At 34.0% G+C, this 25724-nt stretch overlaps 1 long non-coding RNA gene across 6 annotated transcripts in view; it reads left to right on the plus strand.

The window, feature by feature from the left end:
- Positions 1–25724, plus strand: part of LOC123570019 (uncharacterized) — a 90626-nt gene that overhangs the window by 38607 nt on the left and 26295 nt on the right. For 3 of the 6 annotated variants that reach the window (XR_012427129.1, XR_012427128.1, XR_012427130.1), the window contains exon 3: positions 22110–22317. This is a non-coding gene — a long non-coding RNA (uncharacterized lncRNA). Of the gene's footprint in view, positions 1–2522; positions 17662–22109; positions 24531–25724 lie in introns of those variants that run through there. The other 3 variants (XR_012427131.1, XR_012427127.1, XR_010582861.2) reach the window with 3 other exon arrangements.

Consider the following 25724-nt stretch of genomic DNA (forward strand, 5'->3'; position numbering starts at 1 on the left):
TTAGCACAGTATTTCCCCAAAGCACATTTTAATAGTGGAGAGGGACTATTTCTCACAGGTAGCTGCGTACCTGAGGCATCTGGGGAGGATTCCCAGAGGTGAGATAAGTAGAGCAGAAAGGAATAGCAGGGAACTCTGGCAAACAAAACTTAAGGTTTTCAGGAAGAATTGCCTTGCATTTTCATGTTGCTTAATCTCCCCATCTTGGTCTTATATGGAAACAATAGTAATGTGTATGCTCAAAAAAGTTAATTTACTCTTAAGTAAATTATTTTAATATTGGAAAAGGGTTTTGCAAATTACTATGCAATTCTTAAGAATGCTGGAGTTTCCTACTGGTTATCCTACCTGAGGCAGCATACTCTAGGCAGTTGGTATTTTAAACAGCCAGCGCTTTCCAAAAGACACAAAATGTCATTGTCTTAGTTCTGTGCTGCTCTCCACAAATAACTAACTTAGACCTGGTACTCTTATTCTTCACTTAATCACTCTTTGTAGATTAGCTGCCCTTCACTGAGATCTTTCTTGTTCAATCTATCAAAGGTATATACATGTACGTGTGTGTGTGTGTGTGTGTGTGTGTGTGTGTGTGTGTGTGTTACCTTAGAGTTTAGCACTTATTTGATTTACTAAACATTCACAGGAATTTTTAACTCAAATTTATTAACCCTAGAAGTAAGCATTTATTTTTTTTCTTCATCTAATAAGAAGTCCTCTAAATCAATATCTAAATGACTCATATATTCTTTTACCATGATCAGTCACTAAGGTTTTTTGTGTTTCACCTTCTATAATTTAACTGATTCTTATTCTTTGACATTTTCAAAGCAAGAACAGCCTTTTTGAATTCATTAGCGGAGTCCTTAGCTGGATACTTGCCCCCTGTGAATTCCGGCCCTTCACAGTTCAACTTTCTCCAGCACATAATTGCAAGTTCTACATCGCTCCCCTCTGATTATTACTTTTAAAAATTGCCTCTGTTGATTACCTGCGTTCTTTCAGTAAGGCCCTGTGAGACTCCTCTAATTTTTGAAGCTTTGCTGGATTCCAGTTCACCACCAGGATAAGAAGAAAATGAGAACATTTTTGTCGCTTGCTATGAGGAAGTAGCTTAAAGCAATCTCTCTCCAAATGTCCTTCTGCCTCCATTTCCCACCTGCACCCCAACACACAGGCACCAGGAAATCTCAGTAGGACAGCCAAGTGTTTCATGCAGAAGCAATTAGACAAAGTTATAAGATTCTCTTCACCTTCTCCTCCATGTTCCCCGCAGCTTATGCAGCCTTCAGGGCAAGCAGGAAACAGTGGAGAAGTCACCAAGCTCACAGAAGCTCTCGCAGCAGGCAAATCATTTCAGTGTATCACATTTAACTAATTCACTAGTTAGAGATCAGGCCTGCCAACATACTGAATCTTTCTCCCTCTGTAGTTCGATATTAACACTTAATAGAAACTTTACCTATAAACTCCCACTTTGGGAGGGGGTGTGTTTTAGGCTCCAAATGACTGGCAGTAAATTCCTTATCAAAAAATTTATGGAATTGCAGTGAGATAACCTTATTTTTGCAAAAAAAACTTTTAATATTAATATTATATTGAGTCAGTCTTATTTACTTATAAATTATGTTTGAACGCCAGTTTGCAATTTGTCCAGCAGGGTGGTCTATTTAGTACTGACAAATGGCGACAAAGAATAACTAAGAAATTTAGAATGTGACACCATAATTTCTCCTGGGACATCCACATCAGCAGTCTTTAAACTGCAAGAAAATTAAGAAAATGACAAAAGAGGAAAAAGAAGAGGAAAGTCTGGCAGTTGGCAGCTAGAAGCTGACAGCCAAAGAAGCCAGGCTGGGCTGTTAGAAACTGAACATGAACCAAAAACACAAAACAAAACTTTCACAGACAAACCCATTGTGTGACCTTGGAGGAACATAACAGTGACCCAGAGACTCTATGATGAAACTAGCTGGAAAAGACACCATGGACCCACAAAAATATGTATCTCCTCTTCCAGCTAACATGAATGACCACTGTTTGTTCACCAGTAACGGCTCTAATTTCACATTAATCCTCTCACCTCTAGCTAAAAGTTACCAAGATACCCAATCACAGCATTACCCCTGCTTCCTGACAGCCTGCAATTCCGAAAAGGCCACTGCTTTCTGTACAACTTCCTTAGAATCATCTTGTACATATTCGAGTTCCATAATAACCTCTTCATAACTCTCTTTTACCAAGATGCTGTTTGTTTGCTCTTATGTGTATCCTTCTTTGCTGCTGGAAGCTAAATAAACCCAACTTTGTTTGAGTGCAGGCCTGCATCTACAGGTCATTGGTTGATGTGTTTAAAAATGTAATACTTGTTATAAACTTAATACTTTTGTACTTCCAGTAATTCATATGCTGAAACTATACCCTCTACTGTAACAATATTAGAAGGCGGGGTCTTTGGGAGGTAATAAGGATTAGATGAGGTCATGAGAATTGAGCCCTCATTAATGGAATTTTTGTCCTTATAGGAATCCCAAGAGAGCTTGCTTCCTCTATCTGCCATTTGAGGACACCACTAGGAGACAAGCATCTAAGAACCAGGAGAGTATTAAGCCATTCTTGCATTGCTATAAAAAAATACCTGAGACTGTGTAATTTATTTTTTTAAAAAAAGGTTTAATTGGCTCATGTTTCTTCAGGCTATGTAACAAGCATGGCACTGGCATCTGCCCAGCTCCTGGGGACACCTTAAGGAACTTTGACTCATGTCAGAAGGTGAAGTGACAGCAGGCACTTCAGATGCCAAAAGCAGGAGCAAAGAGGGGCTGTGGAAGGTGCCATATACTTTTAAATTGGCAGATCTCATGAGGACTCAGAGGGAGAGCTCACTTATCACCAAGGGGATGGCCCAAGCCATTCATGAGAAATCCGCCCCCATGATCTCAATACCTCCCACCAGGCCACACCTCCAACACTGGGGATTGCATTTCAACACGAGATTTAGGTGGGGACAAATATACAAACTATATCAATGCCAGACATTAAATCTATTTGCCCCTTGATCTTGGACTCCTCAGCCTCCAGAACTGACTGTGAGGAATATATTTGGATTGTTTATAAGCCACCCAGTTTATGATATTCTGTTATAACAGCCTAAATGGAATAAGACAGCACTTTTTACAGATGATTAACTATAAGGACTTTATTTTATCTATACATTCTTAAAATATTTTTAAATTACATTGATTCTTTTTTTCCAAATTAATACAGTTTGACCACTGTAGGAAATTTGGAAAACACATGATTACATTTTTAAAAAGCATCTTTTTTAGCCATGCTATTTTCTACACTGGTACTACTTTTATAGATATTAATGCTACCACCATCACTTATTGATACTTATAGAGTATCAGTGACATAAATAAACAAGTTATATGTAATAATGTAGTAAGATAGAATTTTTAATCCTTACTTCACATATTAGGAATCTGCAACTAAGAAAGTTCACAAAACTAGTAAGTGGCAGAGCTAGTATTTAAGCCCCTGTGTGTTTTAAGAAATATTTTTTACATGAGTTCACTTTGTCTTATCTACTTTCTTAAAGGCTCTAACTCCAAATACAGTCATATTTTAAAATACTAGGGGTTAGGAGTTTAACATGTGAATTTAGAGGGACACAATTCAGCTCATAACATTAATACATGGTCTCATTTTCTTCCTTTCTTTTAAAATATATGAAAACTTTGGATTATGTTGCATATATGGTAGAGTTTTTTTATATATACAATTATCATGAGTATTTATAACTAAGTATTTTATAAATATAATTTTTAATTGCATTAAATTATTTCTTAACTTTGGATTATGTTGCATATATTGTAGAGTTCTTTTTATATACAATTATCATGAGTATTTATAACTTTATTTTATAAATATAATTTTTAATGGCATTAAATTATTTCTTAATGTAGACACCTATACATTTTATCTCATAGTCTCTTGGGATAATAAATTGCTAAAGTATTCTGTCTATTTAGAGAACAGTGTTGCTTTTAATTTAAAATTTTATTAAAGAGTGAACCTCACAGGGGTGCGAACTCCCACATCAAAAAACTTACTAAAACTTACTAAAAAATATCTCACATATAGTTAACAATATTTGTCTTAATTCAACATATATTTAAATTTACTCTATCAAAACCTTTCAATATTTGATAAACACACATAACAGATTAAAAAACTTATTATATCTAAGTCAACCTAAGGAATTACTAGTTTACAAGCCTCGTGCTACAAAAAGAAAATTGAAACACTGTTAAAAGAAATTACTTGCTAAGTTCTGTTGTAGGTAGACTCAACATTTAAACCAGGCTTCTGTACTTCACATAACCATGTCTCAGAACTTTTGATTTTTAGTGGAAATACTGGAAAAGTTTTTTAAATTGAGTATCATTGAAATTCATTGACACACTCTCTATTTTTTTTTTGAAATGTTGTAAGTAGGGTCATCATATAATGTAGAGTCTGAACCAGGACTCTCCTCTCTCTCTCTCTCTTTTTTTTTTATAATGTGCTTTTTAACAGCCACAACCAGACATAGGTATAAATTAGAAGGGAATCAGGCAAATCAGGACCTATTATCAACATACTCCTAAGCAAAAATGTCAATTGTGGTCAAGAGACTATGAGGTCAAATCATAAGCATGGAGTACAAATATGCCATTGCTAACCACCAATATTTTTATGTTATATTTTCCAAAAGGTAGGCAAAAATGTTCAAACACTATAGTAATGGACCAAAGGGTACATGATCAAAATAGGTTTAAATAATGAGTGATGCACAATACAACTTATCATGAAATATAAAGTGCAGTTTTTAAAAAATGCACACACACATTTAATTATGTATGTATACACACAGATAAGTACAATTTATTTATACAAATAAAATGTACAAATAATCATTTACTTTTTTTGTAATTTCGCAAAAAAAAAAAAAAAAAAGGAAGCAATGTCGGCTACAAAAAGGGAAGTAAAAAACTTCAAATTCTTCCCTTCCATTAAAAAATATTAAAAAGTGGATAAAAACTGTTGGAATCAATTTTTCTTTTTTTGAAATTCTAGGTATTAACCAAAGGGTTGTTGGGAACAAAAGCTTTGTTGGGAACTCTTACTCAAGAAAAACTAGGCACCATTTATTCAAGAAAAAAAAAAAGGCTAATTCTTGGTAATAATAGCAAACTTTGTGGCATTTTAAATTGCCCCTAGCCACTCTGTACTCCAAAGCTTGGTACCCATGAAAATAACAGGCTGAGGATGAGCATGGTAGCTTATGCCTGTAATTCCAGCACTTTGGAAGGCTGGGGCAGAAGGATTGCTTGAACCCAGGAATTTGAGACCAGCCAAGGCAACAGAAAGAGACCTTGTCTCTTCCAAAAATTAGAAAATTAGTTGGATGTGGTGACACACACTTGTAGTTTTGACTATCTGGGAGGCTAAAGTGGGAGGATTGCTTGAGCCTGGGAGATAGATGCTACCATGAGCCATGGTCAAACCACCACACTCCCACCTGGGCAACAGAGTGAGAGCCTGAAGGAGGAGGAGGAGGGGTGGGAGGAGGAGGGTTGGGAGGAGGAGGAGGGGGAGGAGAAAACAGGCTGCATTCCAGCACCAAAGTGTATAAAAGAGGAATTACTTGTAAAAAACTGTAATTAGTTATTTGATATGACCTGTTCCCAGTTGCTTGCTGAAAGAACAGTTTAAAAGGCTTGCACTTATTTTAACAAACTTTAAGCTAGCTTAGTACTAAAGTTGCTTCCCAGGTGGTATTGTGAAAACATTTATAAACTAATATCTTAGGTTGCCACTGCCTGAGGTACTAGATAGCAGTTGGAACAGATAATAAGCTAACCAAAAAGCTTGAGACAAAAGGCTCAGGAATGAAATGTTATTAAGTGTTTTGAAAAGCCCCAACATATTCCTGGAATCTAAAAGCCCACCTACATGTTCAGAGCTGTATGTGTGTTCAGGAAAGATAAGAAGATTTTGCTAAGATCTCATCTCCTGCTGACCCTGAAGCTTAGTGAAAGCAGGAAATGAAGGCTAAGGCAAAATTGTTAACTGCCTTGATGAATGTGGAAAATGTGCTCCAGATAGACACAGAATCCCTCAGCAAAGACTAGGAGATTTTTTGGTTCTAGTCACTTAAAAAAAAAAAAAAAAAAGACCATTAGCTGATCATGAAGAACACATAACAGAAACTCCAGGGGACATTTGTAAGAACTAATACAAACTTTATGGACTAAGTTCACGATAGTACCAAACAAGCAACAACAGCTATAATAGAATAAACAACAGATCCTGACAAATCCCTGGGAAGGAGATAGAATCTGATTTCCAAAGTTGGTGAATTCATTATAATAGTCAAGTGTCCAGTTTACAGAATAAAAAGCATGGCAATAGACAGAAAACAAAATACATTGATACGAACTATGTCTAAGAAAGCTCAGGTTTACTGACTAAGAATTTCTAGGATTGTCATTCAAGATCTACAATTTTAATAACTTCCTTGCATGATTCTAGGTTTAGAACACATTGGTACCTAACTATATTGGGAGGTTTTTGGTTTTTTTTTTTTTTCAAATTTTATTTTAGGTTTGAGGGTTCTTGTGCAGGCTTGTTGTATAGGAATTTGGTGCACAGATTATATCACTACCCACTTAGTAAGCATAGTACACATTTGCTGGTGTTTATTGACATAAAGTATTCCTAAATGATCAAATTAAAGAATTCCATAATTTTAAATGGCCTCAGTGGACTTAAGGTTAAACTTATTTTGACTGAATATTTCTAGTAATAAGAAAAAGGGCTCATTACTCACACCAGTTACAATGGGAATCTCATAAGATTTTGAATTTCTAAAGATTGAAGAATTTCACATATATACTCATTTTTGGAGGAATGTAAAATTAATATAACTATGTTCACTCTCCATTTACAGAAAGTTGTTTTCATAAGGGTTAAACATAGAGTAACGTATCTAGTTAGCAACATTACTAAGATTAAAAGAAAAATATACCATTTTGTTTCATTTATAAACGTACACCACACATACACATGTACATTTATACAAATCATGTGCATAGAAAAGATATTCACCAAGGTCATCTTGATGAATAAAACATTATTTTGGAATGAATAGTTTATTTTTGTGTAATTTTAATTTATTTAAAACCACCAAGAAATTCCAATATGTCCTTTATCCATTTTCACCAATTGCCTATATTTTGCTCCACTTGCCCTACTTTCTCTTTTTTCTTCATGTATAGTAAATATGTGCATATATGTGTATGTCTTTCTCTCTTGGCTTAAACAACTTCCTTTAGCATTTATTATAATGCAATTCTACGAGCAATTAATTACCTCAGTTTTTGTTTACTGAAAATATTTTTACTTGACACTCATTTTTGAAGGACATTTTTGCTGGTTATAGTATTCTGGGTTGACGGAATTTATTTCTCTTTTTCTTCATGTAATCTCATTTTTTCTTGATTTTAAGAGTCAATTATAGATAGTAAGTTATCATACATATTGCTGTTTCAATAAGTTTTTTTTAATCCAGAATTTTTTTTGAAGACATCTTTAGCTTTCGTCAGTTTGATTATGTGCCTAAGCATGGTTCTTTTTTTTTTTTTGCATTTATCCTGCTTGAGGTTTCCTGAGCTACTTGGAACTGTACATATTGTTTATTTGCAAAATTTTGGAAAATTTGAACTCTTATACATTGCCAAATATGTTTTTTCAGCTCTATTAAGTTTCTCTTCTCTCTGCAACTTCAATTACTATTGTTTTATGGTTTGCAAGTCCCTATATAATTTAAATAGTTTTCTCTATTTTTTTTCTTCAGAATAGATAATTTCTATTGACTTGATTTTCTTGTGCAGTATCTAATAAAATGTTAAGTCAATTGAGTAAAGTTTTTTTTTTTTTTTTTTCCAGATCTGGTCATTTTCAGCTCTACAATTTCATTTTAGTTCTTTTTTATATAGTATGTCTTTACCTTTGACTATTTCCTGACTGTGCAGTCATAATCTATACTTCAAATTCTTAAACATATTTACAATAACTATGTTTAAATCCTTACTTAATACAAATAAATGAGTCATCTCATTTTTTTTTCCTTGACTGATTTTTCCTAAGACTATGAATCACATTTTCTGCTTCTTTGTGTATTTTAAAAATTTCTGATGGCATGTTTGACATTGATGATGATTCATGAGATGATGTTACCATTTAAAAAAAATGGTTTTGAGTTTTGTTCAATTGTAAGCTAAATTACTGGAAAATTATCTTGTCCCTGTTAGGTATACTTTTATTCCTTATTAAAACTGACCCATTTTAGTTTAGAACCTAGTCCTAAATCATGCCTTTGACTTTAAGTCAGGGTTAAGCAAATTATGACACATAGCCCAAATCTGGCCTGTTGCTTGTTTTCATGAAAAGATATTATTGGAACACAGCCATACTTGTTCATTTGTATCTAGTCTATGGCCACTTTCACATTATAATGGTAGATTTGGGCAGTTGGGACAGAAATTGTATGTCTCACAAAGCTTAAAATATTTACTATTTAGCCTTCTACAGTGTCCTTACTCTTCACTCACAGCCTTTAATGGGCTACATGTAAATGGCTGGGATGATCAATAAGGTCTTTCTATTATGGCAGAGTCAGAATTTCAATATTTTAAGGATCACTTTTTAAAACTCTTGTGTGTGAATGTGAGGGAATGTAAAGAGTCTTTTCATGGCCATGGCCTTTGCCCATTTTTCTATCAAATTGTTGGTCCTTTTATCTTAACTCTGTAGATTTAAAAAAACATGTTAGGGTTAGTACCCTTCTATATTTTATATATCTTGCAAACATTTTCTCACAGTTTTTTTGACTTTGAATATTGTTGACAAGCAAAAGATGCATTTTAATGTAGTAAAATATATTTACAATTTCCTTTGTTTTAAGAGTTCTCAGTTGCAGCATGATGGCTAGTTTGAACAAGAAAATGTTTTGTTCTGGGAATTGACCTGTGCAATGCAGGATGTGCAGTCTCATTCTTGACGTCTACCTACATGATACCAGTTACACACATCTCATTTTCTTTTCAGTTGCCACCAAATTATCCACGGACATTTCTAGATGTTACCTGTACAACCAAATCACACCTAATTGAGAATGACTATTTTATTGCATTTGAGTTTTAAATTATAAATATAAAAGCTTTTTCTACACCAATGCTGAAGTGGAATTTCTTCTAATATTCCTATGGTTTTATTCATCCATTATTCATTTTTACATTTAGATATTGAAGTCATTTGGAGCTTTTTACTGTGTATGTTATAGGGTATGGATATATTTTCTTATTCTATATAGTTATATGGTTGTTCCATCATTACTTATTAAAAAGTGCATCTTTGCCCTAAAGATTTGAGGTACATGTAATGTGCTAATTTTCATATATATTAGAATTTATTTCTGTACCTTCTAGTCTACTCTTAACTCTTTCTGGCTATTTAAATTATATATAGACTGTATGGTACCTTTAATACCATACAGGGATAATATACTATTGTAGCTTTTTTATGTTTTTCTACATATTTGTTTATAATTATTTTATGTCAAATTTACTGTTAACTTGTCTAGCTTCATAAAAATATTATTTGTATTCCTTTTGAGATGTTTTAAACTTTAAAAAGCAACTGGAATGCTCATGATGTCTATGAATCATTTATCCAAGTAAAAAGAAATATATTTCCATTTAACTATATCTGTTTTTCTATCTTTCAGGGTGTTTACAATTTTTTCTTATATAACTTTCACAATTATTTAAGTTCGTTTTATGCATTTTTGTCTTCATGGTTGTTACTATATATAAATTTGTAACAACCATTATTTTTTCAAACTGGCTATTTGTGCATACAAAGTCTACTAATTCTGGAGAGTAATTTTATATCCTGATGCCTTACTGATTTATATTATTGTGTGAGATAGTTTTATGTATTGATTTCATGATTTTGCAAGTACACCATTTTATCATCAGCTAATAAAGCTAATTTCACTTTGTTGTTTCAATTCTTATTTTTCTAAAAAATTTTCCGTGAGTTCTTACATTGATTGATGTCACTAGTTTAATTTCATGTAGTAGTGGAAATAGTGAGCATCTGTAACTGTTTCCTGAAATTTTGTAAAACCTAGAGTAAATATTTTCCTAGTAGACATAATGCTTCTTCTAGGATTAAGGTATATTCAAGCAAAGACATACCCACACACATTCACCTATGCACAAACACAAAAACACACATATGCAATTTTGAGACGAAAGCTATACATTCTATATTCTTCTTCTTTTTGTTTTTTTTTTGTTTTGTTTTTTTGAGAGGGAGTCTCACTCAGTCTCCCAGGCTGGAGTGCAGTGGCGTGATCTCAGTTCATGGCACGCTCTGCCTTCACTGGTTCATGCCATTCTCCTGCCTCAGCCTCCCAAGTAGCTGGGACTACAGGTGCCCTTCTTGACTATTTATATCAGAAATGTATATTGGATTTTGGAAAAAAGATTTTTCAGCATTGAGATATTTATAAAAGTTTTCTGTTTATATCTATTACTAGGGTTCATTATTTTAATGGAGTTTTAAACATTGATTTGGTATTAGTATTATAAAATAAAGCCCACTTATTTATTTTTGCTATTTTAAAAGTGGTATTAAATTCTGTTTACTGATATTTTATTCAGTATTTTTGCATTGATATCCATAATTGATATTAAAGTGGTTTTATTTACTTATTTAGTACTGTATCAGGTTTAGTAAATAATATTATCCTTGTCCCATAAAAATAATTAAATAATTTATATATTTTCCTTTAATTTTTATGATCTGTAAATAATGTATGCATTCTCAGGTTTATCTGGTCTTTACAAGTCAAATATCTGAGCCCAGAACTTTTACTAGAATTGTTTCTTGAAAACTGTCTATATTTTTATTTATTCTGTTTAAGCCTTCTCTATTTAATTGGGTCAATTTTTTACAAATCCAAGCCCCCTAGGACTTTTTCCAGTTCTTCAAAGACTTCAAATTCATTTTTATCGAGGCTTGCAAAATATTGCAATTGTTATATTCCTTCTTCAATTGTTATATTCCTTCTATTTAAATGGTTATTTTTTTCTTTATGAGTTCCCATGTTTTATATTTATGACTACCCTTTAATTTTTTGTTTACTTTTATTTAAGGTCTGGAAGTACATGTGAAAGTTCGTTACATAGGTAAACATATGTCATGAGGATTTGTTGTGTATATTACACCATCACTCAGGTATTAAGCCCAGTACCATTAGTTATCATTTCTTATCCTTTCTCTCCTCCCACCTTCCCCTGTTTGGTAGACCTTAGTGTCTGAAGTTTCCTTATTTATTTTCATAAGTTCTTATTATTTAGTTCCCACTTATAAGTAAAAACAGGCCATCTTTGGGTTTCTGTTTCTGAGTTTGTTAAAGATAATAGCCTCCAGCTCCATCCGTGTTCCTGCAAAAGGTATGATCTCATTCTTTTTTATGCTGCATAGTGTTCCATGGGGTATATATACCATATTTTCTTTAATCTGTCATTGATGGGCATTTAGGCTGACTCTGTGTCTTTGCTATTGTCAATAGTGCTGCAATGAGAATTCGTGTACATGTGCCTTTATAGTAGAATGATTTATGTTCCTCTGGGTATAAACCCAGTAATGGGATTACTGGGCCTAATTGTGGTTCTGCTTTTAGCTCTTTGAGGAATTACCATACTGCTTTCCACAATCATTTAACTAATTTGCACTCCCACCAAGTGTATAAGTGTTCCATTATTTTCACAGCCTCACCAACATCTGTTATTTTTTGACTTTTTAATAATAGCCATTCTGACTGGTGAGATGATATCTCATTGTGGTTTTGATTTGCATTGCTCTAATGATCAGTAATACTGAGCTTTTTTTCATGTGCTTGTTGGCCACATGGATGTCTTCTTTTGAGAAGTGTCTGTTGATGTCCTTTGCCCACTTTTAAATGGTATTTTTCTCTTGTAAATTTGTTTAAGTTTATTATAGATGTTGGATATTAGACTTTTGTCAGATGAATTGTTTGCAAATAATTTCTCTCCCATTCTGTAGGTTCTCTGCCTAATCTGTTGGTAGTTTCTTTTGCTGTGCAGAAGCCCTTTAGTTTAATCAGATATCTTTTGTCAATTTTTGCTTTTGTTGCAATTGCTTCTGGTGTCTTTGTCATGAAATCTTCGCCGATTCCTATGTTTAGTATAATATTGCCTAGATTTTTTTCCAGAATTTTTATAGTTTTGGGTTTTACATTTGTCTTTAATCCATCTTGAGTTGATTTTTGTATATAGTATAAGAAAGCAGTCCAGCTTTAATCTTCTGCATATAACTAGCCAGTTATCAGATGGTCATAGATCATATGGTTATAGATATGTGACCTTATTTCTGTGCTCTCTATTCTGTTCCATTGGTCAATGTATTTTTTTTTTCTTTTAGCAGTACCATGCTATTTTGGTTACTGTAGTTTTGTGGTATAGTTTGAAGTCATGTAACCTGATGCCTCCAGCTTTGTTCTTTTTGCTTAGGATTGCCTTGGCTATTCAGGCTCTTTTTTGAGTTCTGTATGAATTTTAAAATCCCCAACAAAATACTTGCAAACTGAATCCAGCAGCACATCAAAAACTAATTCACAATGATCAAGTTGGCTTCATCTCCACGATGCAAGATTGGTTCAACATACACAAATCAATAAATGTGATTCATTACGTAAACAGAACTAAAGACAAATACTATAAAATTATTTCAATAGATTTTTATTTTGTTTTAGGGTTCTCCAGAGAAACAGACCAGTAATATATATTAGATAGATAGACAGAAAGATAGATAGATAGATAGATAGATAGATAGATAGATAGATAGATAGATATTATAGGGAGTTGGCTCATGTGATTATGGAGGCTGAGAAATCTCAAGATCTGCTTTTGGCAAGCTGGAGACCCAAAAGAACCATGGGTATATTTCTTGACTTTACCTGAAGACAGACAAAGATGGATGTCCCAGCTTAAAGTCAGAGAGTGAAATCTCTCTTACTCAGACTTTTTTTCTAGTCAGTCTTTTAACAAATTGGATGTGTCAACCACAGAAATGTGCTTTACTCAATCTACTGACTGAAATATTAATCTCATTTAGAAACACTCTCACAGACTTATTAAGGATAATGTTTAACTAAATATCTAGACATGCTGCAGTCCAGTGAAGTCAACATGTAAAACGAATCATCTCATCTTTGATCACTGTTTTTTAATTGTGGTAAAATATACATAACAACATTTACCCTTTTAAGCATTTTTGAGTATACAGTTCTGTGATATTTATTACATTCACACTGAATTACAGCCATCACCACTGTAAACCAAAAATGAAATCCTAAGTCCTCCAACTAACTGAATGGGCCCCTCTTCTCATCCAGGGCACTCTAAAGTAAAGCCGAAACACTAGTTCAGGCCATGATGGGAATGGGTGGTCGGACATGGACATGCCTCATTATACCCTCCTCCCTTTGGAATTCAGGGAGAGCTGACCAGTATTATCATTAAAACAGAGATTAAGACAGATAATATAGACTTTTTGTAACAATAAAACATCAAATTCCACCCTGACTTCAATATAGCATCAGATGACAGATAGCAGGACCTGAAAGAAATAGAAGTATTTTACCCCAAAATATATTTATTTGACATGTTTTGAAATAGCCCTGTAAAGCTGTCTCTTACGAGGAAAATCTACATTATATAGAGAATCCCCTTTCCTTTCCGGGTCTTTTCCCTGATCCAGGAGACAATTAACTAAGAGTCTAGAACTTTTGTTGTTGTTGTTTTTTTTTTTTTTTTTTTTTTTTAGATGGAGTCTCACTCTGTCACCCAGGCTGGAGTGCAGTGGCACCATCTGTGCTCACTGTAACCTCCACCTCCTGGATTCACACCATTCTCCTGCCTCAGCCTCCTGAGTAGCTGGGATTACAGACGCCCCCAACACACTTGGCTAATTATTTTGTATTTTTAGTAGAGACAGGGTTTCACCATATTAGCCAGGGTGGTCTCAATCTCCTGACCTCATGATCCACCCAACTCGGCCTCCCAAAGTGCTGGGATTACAGGCATGAGCCACCGCGCCTGGCCCAAAACTTCATTTTTTAATTGAATATCAAAAAATATTATTTTTTGGACCTCTCCTAAATTTCATTATTCTAGCTAACTCTCTAGATTCTTAGCTACTGTTTCTTGGTTCATGGTAATTACTGCTTCCTTTCCATTGCTGGTCTACATAAGTAAAATTTTGCCCTATGTCCTTCTTTATACTATGTCATCTAATATATCCTCTGTGAATGCACATCTACATGTTTTTTGAATCTTCAAATGATATACCCAAATCTATTTTCAGAGAATCTAAGCTCTAATTAACTTGCACTGTGGTCCCAAGCAAGTCAGTTACCTTATTAGGAAGTCAATTTCCTCATCAGTAACTTGCAGAAAATAATGCTTCCAACATAGTGTTATCATTACCTTTAAAGAAGACAATGAATGGGACAGCATTTTCTAAATTATAAAATACTTCACAGTTCCACATAAGTTCTCACAGCCATTACAACTGTATTAAGATATATGTTATATCCATTAGACCAGTGCAATATAAGAACATAAAAACAGGAGATTTGTTCCGTAATTTGAGTTCAAATCCCAATTTACCACTCCTTAGATGTGAATTACTCAGCAATTTATATAACTTCTCTGACTTAACTATCTAATATGTAAAATAAAATAAATACCTAGGTCATAAGACTGTCATAAAAACCAAATAAAGTAAATAATATAAATACCTTAGCATATTAATAAGAAGTATTCAAAAAGTGTTAACTATTATTTTTAATATAGTAATAAATTTTAAAAAATTATCCACATTTTTTATTAGAGGATCTATGTTATGTCACTTAGCATAAATCCTTAACTGATTATAAATATATTTTATATTAGATAATATTTTAATAATCATTAGCAAATCTTATTAATTTTTTACTTTTTATTTTTATTTCTTTTTTTTGAGATAGAATCTCACTCTGTCACTCAGGCTGGAATGTAATGGCACAATCTTGGTTCACTGCAACCTCTGCCGCCTGGGTTCGAGCAATTCTTGTGCTTCAGCCTTCCAAGTAGCCGGGATTAGAGGCATGTACCACCACACCCAGCTAAGTTTTTTTGTTTTTGTTTTTGTTTTTTGTTTTTGTTTTTGTTTTTTTTTTAGTGGAGACAGATTTTCACTATGTTGGCCAAGCTGGTCTTGAACTCCCAACCTCAGGTGATCTGCTTGCCTCGACCTCCCAAAGTGCTGGGATTATAGGCATGAGCCACGGCACCCTGCCTTCTTATTAATTTTAATAACCAATACTTTGCCCGTGGTTCTTCTGAATGTTCTCTGTAAACATCATGTCATTTGACAACAAAGGCAGTTTTTTCTTTAATGTTCTTATAACTTTTATCCATTTTCTTGTCATATTACATTGGCTAAAATACTGCTTATTGAATATAATCAAAAAAGATGCTTGTAAGCATCCTTGAGTTTTCTGATTTTGAAGAAAATGCTTTAAATATGAGAGTTAGAAATAAAATTAGTTATTGTTTCTTAATAAATAATCTTTACAATTTAAGTTCGTTCTTTTATATTTCTAATTGCAGGTATTTTTCACATGAAATCCATACAAAGAACTTTAGTAGCTAAAAAATATTCTTTGATAGTGTATTTAAAAACATACACAAACACACACACACTTAATAATATAAACACATTACTAAAGTCTTGCAGCTATACATTCTCTTGAGTGTTGATAATATGAAAATATAAATGATTATATGATGTTTTAGCTGCTTATGAATTATTAGGCATTGTGATAACTTTGGACTCATACAAATTTCATAACAACATTATGAGACGGCTAAAAAAAGACCATTTTACTGATGGAACCTGGAACAAAGAAAGGCTTATTTGTTTTTCCAGATTTCTAAGAATCCTCTCAGTAAAGCAGAAATTTATATCAGACTGAATAACGGCAGTGTTAATCTGTTTAGCCATTACGCAATTGCATTATAAAATTATGGAATATAAGTATTTGGATTGCAGAGCTTACTTATATTTCAGGTACAATCTTAGTAACAGTTTATAGAAGCAAAGAAATTCCTTATTCTGAGAGACTGTAACATTTTTCTAACAAATGCCTTCATCTTAAATATACAAAAAACAAGCAAGATTCTGTTGTTTCTCTCAATCTCACAAACAATAATAAAACAACATTTTTTGACTCTATACTGTCTTATTATTTTATTCTTTGTTATTCTTGACAGCAAAACTTTTTGGAAAAGTTTATCTCACTTTCTCCAAATTATTTTTTCCAATTGTCTCTTAATTTTCTTCTAATCAATCTCTCATCTGTACCTCAGCAATAAAATTGTTCTTTTCATAGTTGTAAATTTTGACCATATCGCTAAATTCCAGGTCAGTTCTCAATCCTCATTTAACTCATAAAGTGACCACTGATTTCTCTTTTTGGCACCTCAGATTTCTCCCTTTTCACTTTCTTCACTTGGATTTTACAACTCCACAGTAACTTAGCGCTTCTCTTACCTCTCCAGTCACTTTATTCTTTCCTCCTTTCTTACTGATCTTCTGAAGTAAAATCAGTTCTTGGTGCTTTTCCTTCTCTATCTTCAAACACTATGCTTGGTCTCATAAAGACTCAGAGCTTTAAATACTATATAATATGCTCTTAACTCCAAAATGTATCCATAGTCCAGTCTGCCCCTACATATCATACCCATATATTCAATGTCATGCCAAGGGCGAAGGAAAAGTGGTGTAGGGTGGTGTCATAATTTGAAGAGAATATATTAAGTTTGATTAAAAGTGGGTCTGCTTTTTATGATCACCATGCAATTATAGCATAGGCCATTGTTAAATACATCTCTAGGCCGGGCACGGTGGCTCAAGCCTGTAATCCCAGCACTTTGGGAGGCCGAGATGGGCGGATCACGAGGTCAGGAGATTGAGACCATCCTGGCTAACACAGTGAAACCCCGTCTCTACTAAAAAATACAAAAAACTAGCTGGGCGAGGTGGCGGGCGCCTGTAGTCCCAGCTACTTGGGAGGCTGAGGCAGGAGAATGGCATGAACCTGGGTGGCGGAGCTTGCAGTGAGCTGAGATCCGGCCACTGCACTCCAGCCTGGGCGACAGAGCAAGACTCCGTCTCAAAAAAAAAAAAAAAAAAAAAAATCTCTAGAGCTAAGATCCAAACAACAGTTTTCACCCTTGATAGCTGCTCCCATCACCCAGCAATTGATGTGCCTTGGTTTATAGCCAGCTACCTACCAGGCCTCTCCATATGAATATTTACTGAACATTAATCACAACATGCCTAAAACTTAATTGTTTCCCTTAAATTTACTCTATCTTCAAACTTTTTCATTTCTACTGAAAGGCAACCAACTGAGGTCAAAATCTGCAGTCGTCTGGGGCACTTCTGTTTTTCCCACAACCCTCATTGAATCGAGTAAGAAATCATTATTCCTCTACTGAAGTGTGTGCCTTATCTGAATGGCAGAGATCTTTGTGTGTTTGTTTTATTTTGTTTTTTTTTTTTCCTTCTGATATATCTTAAGCTCAGCAAAATTTTTAAACAAATCAATAAAGTATCTATGAAAATATGTTATCATTGTTATTTTTAAAAACTTTCACTCCTTAGCAATTATTCTATCACATTTCAAGCAATCTGTGCTACTATTTGTATTTTTGACAGTTTTATGTAGTTACTATGTTGTTCTTTGAAAAGTCACTTGCCAAAACTACCTATTTTTACAACATGTTTCTCCAAGTTAAGGATTCCAAATATTGGCTTGTTTCCTCCACTGCTACATCTAACATCCATTTAACAGTATATCACGTGGAAACATAATACCATAAATTTTCATAAGCTAATCAATTAAATATTGTATATTTGCTGGATAAGACAGATATATAAAAATTTCCAAAACAGAGCATCAGGAGATAAATGAGGTAGTTTAAAGAATGGAGACATTTTAATGGTGTCACTCATGAAAAGCTTAACAGAGGAGATACCGCATGATCTGAGTCTTGGAACAATTTTAGCCAGTTGAGAGTAGGCCATTAATGTTGTGGTAATAGCGAAAGTTCCTCATGAGGGTGGCAATTGGTTGGCACATTGCAGAGTAGCAAGTGATATAGTTTTGCTGGTAACAAGAAGAAGCATGGAAGAGAATGGGAGAAAATATTTTACATGTTATAATTAGAAACTCAGTATCACTCAGAGATGTGTGTGTATGTATAAATATGTATGAATATATATATGTGTGTGTGTGTGTACAAATATATATATATATATCCATGGGTTAAAAGGAAGCATTTCAAAATTTTTTTAGGATGCGACTGACGCCAAGTAAAGAGCACTGTGCCAATGAAGGTGAAACGGACTGATAATAATTTTGGAACTATACATTTGTACACTATTGATACTGTGCACAGTCCAAATCCAGATCACTGATTCAGACATTTCTCATTAACCAAGACTCTTACTTTTGACTGGGTGCAATGGTGTGCACCTGTAGTCCCAGCTACTCAGGAGGCTGAGGCAAGAATATTTCTTGAACCCAGAAGTTCAAGGCTGTAGTGTAACATAATCACTACTGTGAATAGCCAATGTCCAGCCTGGATAATATAGTGAGGCCCTGTTTCTTATTAAGAAAATGACTGTTATTTTTAATTATGCATTGTGCTATCATATAGCCACTTCCATTTTCATAAATCCAAAACAAGACATTATTTTTCATTCAAATCTATTTTAGCTGTACTACTAAGTCTTGTGAATAACCCAAAAGGTTATTCAATTAGTTGAAACAGAAACCTAGAACTCTGCAGATTATTTTTTCTCTTCCTCACTTAGCGTATAATGAATCAATCAAAAAGACCTACAGGCTTCATCTCATGTCTTAATATGTTCCTTTATCTTTTTTTTTTTTTTTTTTTGAGACAGAGTCTTGCTCTGTTGCCTGGGCTGGAGTGCAGTGGCCGGATCTCAGCTCACTGCAAGCTCCGCCTCCCAGGTTGACGCCATTCTCCTGCCTCAGCCTCCCGGGTAGCTGGGACTACAGGCACCCGCTACCTCGCCCAGCTAGTTTTTTTGTTGTTGTTGTTTTTTTTAATTTTTTTAGTAGAGACAGGGTTTCGCCGTGTTAGCCAGGATGGTCTCGATCTCCTGACCTCGTGATCCGCCTCTCTAGGCCTCCCAAAGTGCTGGTATTACAGGCTTGAGCCACCGCACCCGGCCTCCTTTATCTTCATCTTCCTGTAACTGTCCACTCTCAATCTTCACTTTAATTTAGCAAGGAGATACACTTGCTTCCACTTTTACCTGTCCTCAAACCATATTTCAACGCGTTGTCAAAGCTTTGTTATAAAAATATTATGCTTTGACTTCCCTGCTTAAATTCTTATGCTGGTTTCCTACTGCTTCTAGGTAGAATGTCAATCTCCTTTATGTGATATTCCAGCTCACCCATGAAAATAATAATAAATCTAGCACTGATAGAAGTAATGACACTGATAGTAGTTACAATGAGCACTAACTAGAATGCTTATTATGTGTCAGGCATTGTTTTACTCATTTTATATAGTGTAGTTCCTTTTACTCCTCACATATTTCTAAAAAAGTAGGTGATAATGTTATGACCTGATTCTATAGACAAGGAGAGTGAGGAACAGAGCACCAAAGCAGCATATCCAAAATTACAAAGCAAAAAAGTGGCAGAACTGAAATACAAATGCATATTGTAGATTTCTCCCCATTATTTCCTGGATGCTTTACCTCAGTTCACATCCCCCAACCACAATCAAACTTTGTTTCAACTATACAGGAATAGTAGAAGTTCCTAAAGCATTGTGTTATATGGTGGAGTCAGATTGCTATTTTTTAGCAGAGTGTGAGCCCCTTGAGGGCAGAGGCTGTGTTTTATACTTCCTTCTCTCATCCAAACTCAGCAGGGCACTTTACATATTATGGATGTTTGATTTAATTATGTTCATGTAGAGTCAGTTCTGCTGTAACTGACAATTTCAGTATCGCATACATTTCACTCTTGTATATGGGCAATTTTGTCCTTGAGAAACACTAGGTGAACATAGAAAACCATACTTAAAAGAAGCAAGTGATATTGGAATATGCAAAATGCATACATCTCACACTCCTACCAGCTATCTTAATTCTCTGTATGCATTATAAGTCAGCCTCTACCAAATTTGGTGTCATAACTTTCCCTTTCATATAAATCTTGTTTCAGATAAATCTTTTACCACTTCACAATAATTCCCAAGCTGCAGCTTTTCCCATACCCATTTCCACAAATGCTTTCAGGTCTTTCTCAATATAAAATGTCACATTTATTGTAGTATTTACATATTTTCAAACATATAAAATGTGTAGAACTGTTGTGCCATTTTTGCTAGGTTCCTATCTCTTTTTGTATGTGTTACTGATAAAGTATTCGAGTGTTGTGTCTCAACCCTACTTTCCTCATAAGCCCTGTAGCTTTTATTGTGCCAAGTTTTCAGAGAATAGTGAGGCTTCAGAACACACATTTCTCATTATAGCAGAACCGACTGTACTTGAATGAATTTTAAAAAGGCTGAAACTCACCCAATTATCATCTGTGGCTGAATAGCATTCTCTCAAAATTCGCATGTTGAAGCCCTAGTACCTCAGCATGTGACTGCATTTGGAGATAGAGGTGATTAAGTGAAAATAACGTCATTAGCATGGACCCTAATATAATATGACTAATGTCCTTATAAGGAGAGGAAATTTGAACACAAGGAGATACCACATATACACAAGCACAGAAGATAGGCCATATGAGAACATGTAAGAAGGCAGCAGTCTACAAACCAAACAGTGACATCAGGAGCAACCAAACCTGCTGACACCTTGCTCTTAGAGTTCTTAGCTTCCAGAAGAGTGAAAGTATAATTACTATTATTTAAGTCACCCAGTCGGTGGTACTTTATTACGGCAGCGCTAGCAGATAGTTACGTCGACTATTTTCTATGCAGCTTTCAAGACTGAGCTAAGGCATATATCTATTGCTTACTTGAAACATAATCCTCATCCTGAATGGGAACTTTTATCCTCAGCCTATCCCTGGCTTCATCCCAGTATATCTTTTATTTAAATTTTTTATCAAACGATGTTATAATAATTTATACTTTTTGTATCTGGTATAGGTAATACATTCTATAGACCAATTCGTCTGTTTTTTAACCCTGTGCCAACAACTTCAAACATGACATTTGTAACATTGTAGACTCTGAATATATCACTGTTACATATATTGTGGCATAAAATCAAAATAATTTTTCAATGAATTTAATGAAGAAAACCAAGAAGTAATGCATTTTATGTGAATACAATGTTAGGATGGCACATATCTACAGCCGTCCACGTTTCAGATGATTAATTCTGTTTCATTTGTGGGTACATTATTCCTCTTCTGTCCATGTTCCCCTGCATCATATTAATGAAAAATCACTCAAGACTTCTAGCATGGGTGAAAGAGAAAATGATAGTACTATTGGAAAAAAAAAAAAACTAGAGATCTGGAGAAAAATTACAACCAAGCTTTTAACACATGAATCAATATCCCTGTATAGAATAATGTTTGGATATCCATCATCTATTGGTGGGAATATCTACTTATCTCTCAGAAAATTAGCTCATGCTGAATAAGAGTAACCTTCTACAGAGATGCTATTGCTTTGCCAAACACTATGCTTGCTGCAATGAAGGAAAGGAGAATAAGTGTTTAGTGCCTAATAATTGAAAGGTAAACATAATAACTGTAGTAACATAACTGTAGTATTTATATACACGTAGGAAGGATGACAACTTTAATACTAATGATAATATTTAACATTTTTCTTTTTTTGAGACAGAGTTTCCTGTTGCCCAGGTTGGAGTGCAACGGCGCAATCTCGGCTCACTGCAATGTCCACCTCTCGGGTTCAAGTGATTCTCCTGCTTCAGCCTCCCAAGTAGCTGGGATTACAAGCGCCCACCATCACGCCTGGCTAATTTTTGTATTTTTAGTAGAGACGAGGTTTCACCATGTTCGCCAGGCTAGTCGTGAACACCTGATCTCAGGTGATCCACCCACCTCAGCCTCCCAAAGTGCTGGGATTACAGGCCTGAACTACCACACCCAGTCCAAGTGCCGCATCTTATGATGCCACTCTAGCTCACCATGCCGTTGTTGCTTCTAAATGTCTATGGGCTTTACCTTCTGTATAATTCATTTGTCAACTACCATGCTCTGTTTTACACTTTCCCATCAGGTTACGAATACCTTGTATTCAGATATTTCAACTGCTTTTCAAAATAAATTCTCTTTGTACCTTATAGTGAAATTGTACATATTTCTGGATTGATAAATTCTAGAATAATTTAATACAAAATGTTAATATTATTGGGGTAATCTACCAAATGCCAGACACCGTGCCACAACATGAATTTTGTTTTATGTCTTTAAAAACTCATTGATAGTAGGTTTTGTTGTCATTGTGTGTGTGTGTGTGTGTGTGTGCGCGTGTAATGGGTTGTGATCTAAAATGTATTTCTTATCCTGGGTAATGGTCAAAAAATTTCAACACCATGGTGATTTAACAAAATAGCAAACCTAGGTTACATATTTATTTTTTATCCAAAAGCAAACCTTTCGGACTTTTTTATTCTCACCATTTTGCCAGTCTGAGGTCTTGTAGATTGCAATAGTGTCTTTAGGCAGGGATGCTTGAACTATCCTGATAGCATAAACAAAATGTCAGTTGGGCTAGACTCATTTTCTCTCACCTGGCCCAGCTCCAGGAGTTCATTGATTTCTGTAATTAAATGAGTTGGAAGTAAATCCCAGGACTGTGCTGCATGTTGGTCATTGGTGCTGAGGCCTGAATCTTAATAAGCTGTTGAGTGTGATCTTGTGCCAGAGAGGCAAAGTGTTAACAGTCTTCCTGGTGCTCCCAGACCATGTAGCAATCTGGGGTTATAATTGCTTCATGCAGGACAAATTGGAGAGGAGTTAGTTAGAATGGCATTAGATTCGAATAAAATAGCATACTTCAGAAAGTGCTTAAATGACAGAATACAAAATGTGTCTTTTTTTTTTTTTTTTTTTTTTTTACATAAATCCAACTTGGTGAATGAAATATTCTTTAGCCTTTCTAAGTGGAATATGAAATTCAGGCTTTCAGTTTGATTGGGACAGTAGTAAGTATATAAACTAAAAAAAGCAAACAGTAAGCATTTTCGTTAATTTTCAAGTTGCTGAAGGCCATGCTAACTCAACAAATGTCATATCATTTTTTGTTTGATTTCTTTGAGTCAGGTCTTAAAATTATATTATTTTCAAATTTACTTACAGAAACAAAATAAAAAATATATCAAACATATATGTCTAAATATATGACTAGAAAAAATAAAAACATGTATATCTGATACATTTTTCTTTTGTTATATATGTTCAGATATGATTTTATATATATGTAAAATATGTATTCTTATTTATGATGTATCTTTATATGATGTAGCTGTATCTCTATATCTATATTATCTCATAGAATATGGTAGCTAGAAAATAATCTAATCCAGCTCTTGCAAAACACTTAGTTACAAGAAATTACACAAAAAATTACAAATTGAAATTTGTAATTTCTCAAATTATAATTGAGAAATTTGTAATTGAGAAATTTGTAATTGAGACATTCCAAAAGTGGAAAATTCAGAGAGTTTTTTTTGGAAGGCAAAACTTTAAAATCTAAATATATTTAAAGAAAAACCTGATTAAGAAAGAAATAAAACTAAAACATGGCTTTTATTTGCAAGTAGTGGAATCCTAAATCTTCAGAATTTTCTATTTGCTGGTGAGAGTGAAAAAATACTGGTTCAAATTTTATTAATGCTTTACAAATTTTTGTATCATTTAACCTGCAAAGTCCAATTTAGAAATATATTCTGAGAAATAGTGTTCATGAGAGTAAGGGAAGTCGAAACTTAAAATCCACAAAATAACCAATTAAATAATACAACTATAAAATAAAATACCATGCAAGCATTAAGAATAAAAGTGTGTTGTTATTGACATATAAATATTTTAATATACACTGGAGAATAAAAACAAGTTATAAAATGTATGTATACAGATAAGTATTATATAAATGTAGTTTTATATACACACATATACATATGTCATGTTTGCTTTATATTTCTATATTTATGTATATGATTATGAATAAAAAATAGTTGGATATGTATACAACAAAATTTTAACAGTGATTGTCTTTAGTAGTGGAACTATGAATGGTTTAACTCCAACTTTTCATATCTTCAAAATGAGCATTTATTTCTTGTGTAATTAAAAGTAACTTTTAAAAACTCACATTTTAATGTTATTCTATATAAAATGAAAATACAGTAATTTATTTACCAAGGAGATGAATAGCAAATTGAATCAAATTCATTAAATATTTATTATAACTTGAACATTTTACCTGGAACTCTGGAATATAAAAAGAAATAGAATGGCTATACAGCATTACATTTTCTAAACATAAAGCTTTGACAACTCTTTCCTCAAACGTGCAAAATGCTGCCTATGCCAACTGACTGAAGTGAAAATGTCAGTCTGGCATTGAAAGACTTTATAAAACAATCTGAACATGACTCAAACAACCCCTACCAACAAAAACAGCTAAAATTGAAGTAACAACAAATAGAACTAGAAATAACTGATTTAGTTTCTCATATTAAAAACTATACACATACACCTCTATGTATATATGTATAATCAGAGTCACTATATACACACAAACACACACATATGTATACAAACATATATACATATGCATATGTGTGTGTGTGTATAGTTTCTTTTTTTTTTTTTTTTTTTGAGACACAGTTTCGCTCTTGTTGCCTAGGCTGGAGTGCAGTGGTACAATCTTGGCTCACTGCAACCTCCGCCTCCTGGGTTCAAGCAATTCTTCTGCCTCAGCCTCCAGAGTAGCTTGGATTACAGGCACCTGCCACCACACCTGGCTAATTATTTTAACTTTTAGTAGAGACTGGTTTTTACCAGGTTGGCCAAGCTGGTCTTGAACTCCTGACTTCAGGTGATCCACCCATCTTGGCCTCCCAAAGTGCTGAGATTACAGGCATGAGCCACCACGCCCAGCCGTGTGTGTGTAGTTTTTAACATACTATACACACTATACACACACAGACACACACATATACATATTTATATATATATGTATGTATACATATATTTGTATGTGCGTGTCTGTGTGTGTATATGTATGTATGTGTGTGTGTACCGTAGACCCTCTATACTTGTGGTTTCTGAATATGGAACTCGGTATAAAGGACTGACCATAAGAAACTTCAGATCTGTGGATTTTTGTATATGAGGGGTCCTGAAATCAATCCCCTGTGGATACCAAGGGGTGACTGTATATTTTATATAATACATATACATACATATATATATAGAGAGAGGCACT

This window comes from Macaca fascicularis, chromosome 18 (genome assembly GCF_037993035.2).
Source record: "Macaca fascicularis isolate 582-1 chromosome 18, T2T-MFA8v1.1".
NCBI lineage: Eukaryota > Metazoa > Chordata > Mammalia > Primates > Cercopithecidae > Macaca > Macaca fascicularis.